Raw genomic sequence first — 6,456 nt, 5'->3', positions numbered from 1 at the left:
TGCTAAGGGTAGCTGGAGGGCATTTCTGTTTTATGTGGGAAGGGGACTGAACTGACTGCTTTTCCCTTCTGAAAGGATCCCTTAGCTTTGGGAAGTAGATGAGAAGGGTTTAGGATAGGCAAGAGGAGAACAAGCAGGGAGGCGAGGAAGCTACTGAGCATTCCAGGTTCTAGGTGTAGTGGCTTGAATGGTGGTGGTACAGTAAATAATGAGAAAATGATGGATAATAATTATAGTAATACTCAAAGCTAACATTTATTGATTGCTCACAAAAAGCTTTATACTCATTAGTCTGTTAAATCCTGAGAACAGTGCAATTAAGTATTACTAGTACCATTTTACAGATGAAGAAATGGAGGTTTAATAACTTGCTCAAGTTCTCACAGCTACAAAATGGTAGATTTGGAATTCCATCTCATGCTGTCTGACGCCTTAAGCTTACCACTATAAATTCAATGTGTACTCAGTGGTTTTAAAAAAGATACAAAGCAAACCAAGGCCAGGAATGAATTCTTTAAACAAACCACACTGATTATGTGATGTTGCTAGAGGCCACGTTAAGATAGTAGAATTTACAAGTTCTTTGTCACTTCAGCATTTTCTGATAGGCTAAAGAGGGAATTTTGTGACTGTCAGCAGACTACCTATGGTTATTTTTGAGTTGATGCACTCTGATAAGACTTAGTTTTTCTGGAAAAAAAAAAAGTCAGTTGATAAAGCACACTCCACCTAACAGTTGCTGATAGGATATCTTTGAAGAAGGAATCTGGGATCTAGTTATAAACACCTTGGTGGAGCACGAGTATCTTAGATATTGTGGAGTGACAGAAAAGCTTACTAGAAATGTAACTCCAGATCAGCCTTCAAATCTCATTTATTGTTGGAAAACAAAGGTTTATAAAATCACTTGGACTTATGAAACCTGGTTTCACCCAGTGAAGGAAAAGAATGGATTCACCAAGGCCAATAATGAAGGCTTTTAGCACTGGTTATGAGTAAATTTCTCTAAGGAGCCAAAAGTTCACAAATTTTCAGAATTTGAGTTTAATCAGTAAGAATTTCTTGGGTTTGTAAGTGATAGCAGAAGACCTAGAGCCTCCACATTATTGTTTTGGTTAGAGGGAGTCCTGTAGAATGTCTGGGAATCCCTGAGAACTCACTGTGGTTGATACCCTCTTTGGGAGTGCCTGGCTCACTGCCATGAGCTCACAGGACCAGTTTAGCCTCTAGGTCCAGGGCCTACAGTGCTGGGGAAAGGAGCTCTGCTTGGGAAAATATCTGGAGTCTGGCCAGGAAAAATGATTGTCTACAAAACCAAAAAAAAAAGGACAGTCATAGCAAAATTAATAAACATTTATTAAATGATCACAAAATTGAACACTGTCAGCTTCATTAATGGCTGGGTTTAGCATTCATAACAACTTTACTACATTGGAAAACAGTTTTTAGATGAGATGCTCTCACCAAGTGAGAGTTCCTGAGTATATGTGATGAGTGTAGAGAGATTATATTTTAACTTTTAGCCACATAATTTCACAAGCAAAATTTTAAAAATCCTTTTATAGAAAAATTATTAAGTGTGAAATGTATATACCTTTTAATGTGTTTCAAATGATGTGAAAGAATGTTTTAAGAATATGAAGGTCTTAAGACAGTTCTGGATCTTGTACAATTTTGTTCATTCAAAACATGCTTATCGCCAGGCACAATGGCTCATACCTGTAATCCCACCATTTTGGGAGGCCAAGGTGGGTGGATCACCTGAGATCAGGAGTTCGAGACCATCCTGGCCAACGTGGTGAAACCCTTTCTCTACTAAAAATACAAAAATTAGCTGGGCCTGGTGGTGGGCATCTATAGTCCCAGCTACTCAGGAGGTTGAGGCAGGAGAATTGCTTGAACCCAGGAAGCGGAGGTTGCAGTGAGCTGAGACTCCATCCTGGGCAACAAGAGCAAAATTACGTCTCCAAAACAAAACAAAAACAAAAAATGTGCAAACAAAAAAAATGCTTCTCATTAGGCATTTGACTTGTATGTCCTCCTCTAGGTCTGGACTGCAATTCTAGGCTATGCGCTACCAATCTGGATAGGACTGGTGCAGGGATATTTGTGTGCTAGAATGTTCAGAACTCACCTGGGTTGAGTTTTTCAATGGTCATCTGTGAGGCAGAAGCCTGGCGTAGAGAAAGCCTGCTGCCACAGTCTGATCTGTAACTCCTGACATAACTCCAAAGGTACTTTAGAGGACACATGACTTATTCTTCCAGAGATGACCTGGAGCCAGGGTTCCCTCTTAAGGCCTCTGAAAGGTGGCCTGTGTGGGTGTGGAGGGAGGCATCTTCACTCCTGCGCTCTTAGCTTTGCCTCTGGGAGAGCAGGAATAAAGAAGTGGCCTTTGATGTCAATATGTTCCCATCAGAATGCCTTAGAAAAATAATGTATGTCTTGGCAAGTAGTGACTGTCATGCCAGCTCTGTTTTACAGTAACTTGGCTCTGTGTTGCCACTCAATGCAACGTGCAATTTGAACTTTGACTAGGAGGGACAGTCTCAGTAATTGCCACAATTAGGTGATGCAATTGTTTTGGTGGAGGTATTCAGAAACTTGGTAGGTTTTCTTTCTTGGTATATTTCTGGACTTTATAGTGAGCATATTTATCTCATGACTTTCCCATCCTCGGTTCTGCAAACTCTGCAGGAAATGAACTGTAAGGGCCAGATATTGTGTTATGCTTAAGTTCATGGAGAAAAACAGTGGCAACCTCCCAAAGAAAAGACAGGCTTCTGAGTCTGGGATGTGCTGGGTCAGTGGGGTCACTGTTGACTCCCCCAGGCCAACCATTACAGGAAACAGAATTATAAGCCCGACTCACCAGGGGGAATGAATCTCAAAAGCCTGATTCATATGTCCCCTTTGACATTTTAAAAACTCTGCTCTTCTGCCAGACATTCAGAGGAGAGTGAAGTAAATTTTAAAAGGAGAAAAATGTTTATTTGTTTTAAAGCTTGCTCAGTAATCCACTTAGGTTATTTACATAAACAACCTTTCCATGTAAACACCATTAATTATGTAGTATAACAGCCAAATAAAAGTGCTAAAAAATAAAAGTAATTGTAGAATAAATTAGTATGGCTTCAGTGCACAAATATAGAGAAACTGTAGACTTTTACATTTTATTGAAGGAAGTAGATGTGTGTTTTTTCTTTTGTTTGAGCTACTAGGATGGAACCAACAAATGACATTTTACAGATGGATACCAAAACTGTTAAAGTTTAAACCCATACTGGTGATGAAATTACAGTTTTTGCAGGGACCTTGACTCACGCCTCTTTCTTTATCTGTCTTGAAAAGATTGTGGGGCAAGATAGGAGTTGAGTGTCCTGTGGATTTCCCCGGAAGGTTTGTTGGAGCAAGACCATTGTTGTCTACTCCAAAATCAGTAGCTTCCAACCTCCTTTCACCTGTAATAACAGAAGATTACTTGTGTCTGTGCTAAAGGAAATGAATCCAGTGCAGCCTGCCAGGCACAAAGAAGAAGGGCAGAAACTGACACTGTTGAGGAAAGATGGCATAGGGAACCTTGTAGTAACAATACCAGGGCACATTTATGTCACCCTTTGTAGTACTGCAAGCGTCTTTATAGATATCATTTAATTTGATTCTTCACAATAATTCTGTAAGATAGACAGCATGCATTTTTATCAGTCCCATTTTACAGACAAGGCACTTGAAGCTTCATGAAGGAAATCACAATGAAGCTGGAATTGGAAAGCATTTCCTAACTCCCACCTATATTTTTTTCATTACCCCATTCATAATTCTTTTTAAATGTAAATGAAAAGAAACATGGTTCAGTTCCTAGCAATATTTTGTGCTATGTAGGATCTTTTAAGAATGTTGAGTGCATTTACATCATTTCCTCAGAAAGTTTTGTTTTACCTGGACAGGCAGGAAATGGAGTTGAAATGGGAAAAGTTTTTCATTTTTATGGATTAAACCCATCTGTTATGTTCACTAAGGCTAGATCATGGAGGGGATAGATTTCTCATGGCATAAAGAGAGGAGAGTAAAATGCACCTCCTTTATTCCCTGGCTCAGATTCGCCCCCATCCAGGGAGTACTGTCCAGACAAAACAGGGCAGCCAGCCTATCAGTCAGAAAGAAAAGATACTGTGGCCCTCAAACATGCCCCAGCATACTGAGCAGTCTTCCACAAAGTTGAAGTTAACACTTGTTGCTCAGAAGAATTCTGAGGGATAATTTTTTTGCACATATTTGAACCTCCTTCAGAGACATATGTTTAAATATTTTACTATATTATCTGCTGTGTCTGCACAGGACAAAATAAAGGAAAATTTCCAATTTATTCAGAATAATGCTGACTGAGTACTTACTGTGTGCCATAGTCAAGCACTGGAATGCTAGTGTTTTTTGTTTGTTTGTTTGTTTGTTTTTTTTCCTGAAACGGAGTTTCACTCTTATTACCCAGGCTAGAGTGCAATGGCGCAGTCTCAGCTCACTGCAACCTCCGCCTTCCGGGTTCAAGCAATTCTCCTGCCTCAGCCTCCTGAGTAGCTGGGATTACAGGCATGCACAACCACGCCTGGCTAATTTTGTATTTTTAATAGAGACAGGGTTTCACCATGTTGGTCAGGCTGGTCTCGAACTCTTGACCTCATGTGATTCGCCCGCCTTGGCCTCCCAAAGTTCTAGGATTACAGGTGTGAGCCACTGCGCCTTTCCTGGAATGTTAGTGTTTTTTGTTTTTGTTTTCTTTTTTTTTTTTTTTTTGAGACAGAGTCTTGCTCTTTTACCCAGGCTGGAGGGCAGTGGTGGGATCTTGGCTCACTGCAACCTCCACCTCCCGGGTTCAAGTGATTCTCCTGCCTCAGCCACCTGAGTAGCTGGGGTTATAGGCACATGCCACCACGTCTGGCTAATTTTTGTATTTTTAGTAGAGACGGGTTTTCACCATGTTGGACAGGCTGGTCTTGAACTCCTGACCTCAAGTGATCCACCTGCCTGGGCCTCCCAAAGTGTTGGGATTACTGGTGTGAGCCACTGCACCCAGCTTGGAATGTTAGTGTTGAACCACACACGTACCCCTTGTAATAGAGGTCACAGTCACATATTAATGAAATGATCATGTCAATATTTACTGTAGAAAACCCATTTTCCAATGGGAGTAAGACCAGTAACTAGTTAACTGGAAAATGCAGTTAAAGTGGGAAGTATGTATATGGTTTGATATATATGTATATTTAATCATATAGGTATGGTTATATATATTTTTTATTTTTTTACTTAAAATACATAAATGAACATTTGCTAAATTTGTTAGAGTCAAGATGGTTTCTTTTAGGATCTGTCCAGTCATTGAAAGTTTACGTTATCTTTCTTGCATAAAGCCCACTCAGAATGATGGGATATACATTATCATCTACAATTTCCAGTTTCAGATACTCTAAAGTGGAGGGAAAACTTAAAGACACTTGTGAAGTGTCTTCACTAAGTGAATTCACTTAGATTTTTATTTTTTCCTGCAATCTTTTACACTTGTCTTGCCTACAACTAATTTAAGAGCAGTTATTTTCCCCCAGCTTTTCACATCTTTCCAAAGCATTTAACTGAGCTTTCAAAGAAACAGTAACTCTCTTTTTATGCTCATATTTGATCAGTTTATGTGATATTTAATTAAACTACATAATTATAGTAATCAAGTACAACTGCCGTAAACAGGTTTGGGAACAAAAACAACCCACTCTTAGTAAGCATAAGCTCAGCTAGTGGGAGTAGAGGCGTTGAGGTTACCAGGTGGCAGAAGCCGCAAGTGTTGATCGTGATCTGGGCAATCCATCAATACGTTTTACAAAGGGATTTGAAAGCATCACTTAATTCCCTGCGGTGCTGAATTAAGAGAGCTTCTATTGTAATTAACAACTAATAAATATTACTAAAGAAAAGCGGTGGGTGCCATAAAAGTCTGTAATTGGGGGATGTGATATATACATCACAGTCCTGGGGCGTTAGGAAAGACTTGACTGTTGACCTAAGATCAGACGAAGATTAGAGTTACCTCAGAGACAGGCTGGGGCAGGAATCTGGAGAAAGCATTCCAGGCAGCAGGAGTAGCAGGCTCAATGGTGTGAGGATGGAGGGAGGATGTGTTGAAAATGAGGAACTCAAAGAAGGCAGTGTGGGTGGAGCAGAGAGTGGCAGCTGGGGAGCAGTCCTAGATGAGGCAGAGAGAGGTAGAGGCCACTTCATGCAAGCTTTCCGGGCTCTTACGAGCAGGGGATCTTCATCTCTATTGACAGCGGGAAGCTGCCAATGCATGTGAAGTGAGAGTGTGCTTATCTGATCAAGACCAACAGCCAGTTTGTAGAGTTTAGACCCCCAAATCTAATTTGGGTGCTTGGATTGTATATTTTCGTAATCTAAATACACTATAGGTAA

Source organism: Hylobates moloch, unplaced genomic scaffold (assembly GCF_009828535.3).
Source record: "Hylobates moloch isolate HMO894 unplaced genomic scaffold, HMol_V3 SCAFFOLD_6, whole genome shotgun sequence".
Classification (NCBI taxonomy): Eukaryota; Metazoa; Chordata; class Mammalia; order Primates; family Hylobatidae; genus Hylobates; species Hylobates moloch.
This window is presented reverse-complemented; position numbering follows the sequence as displayed.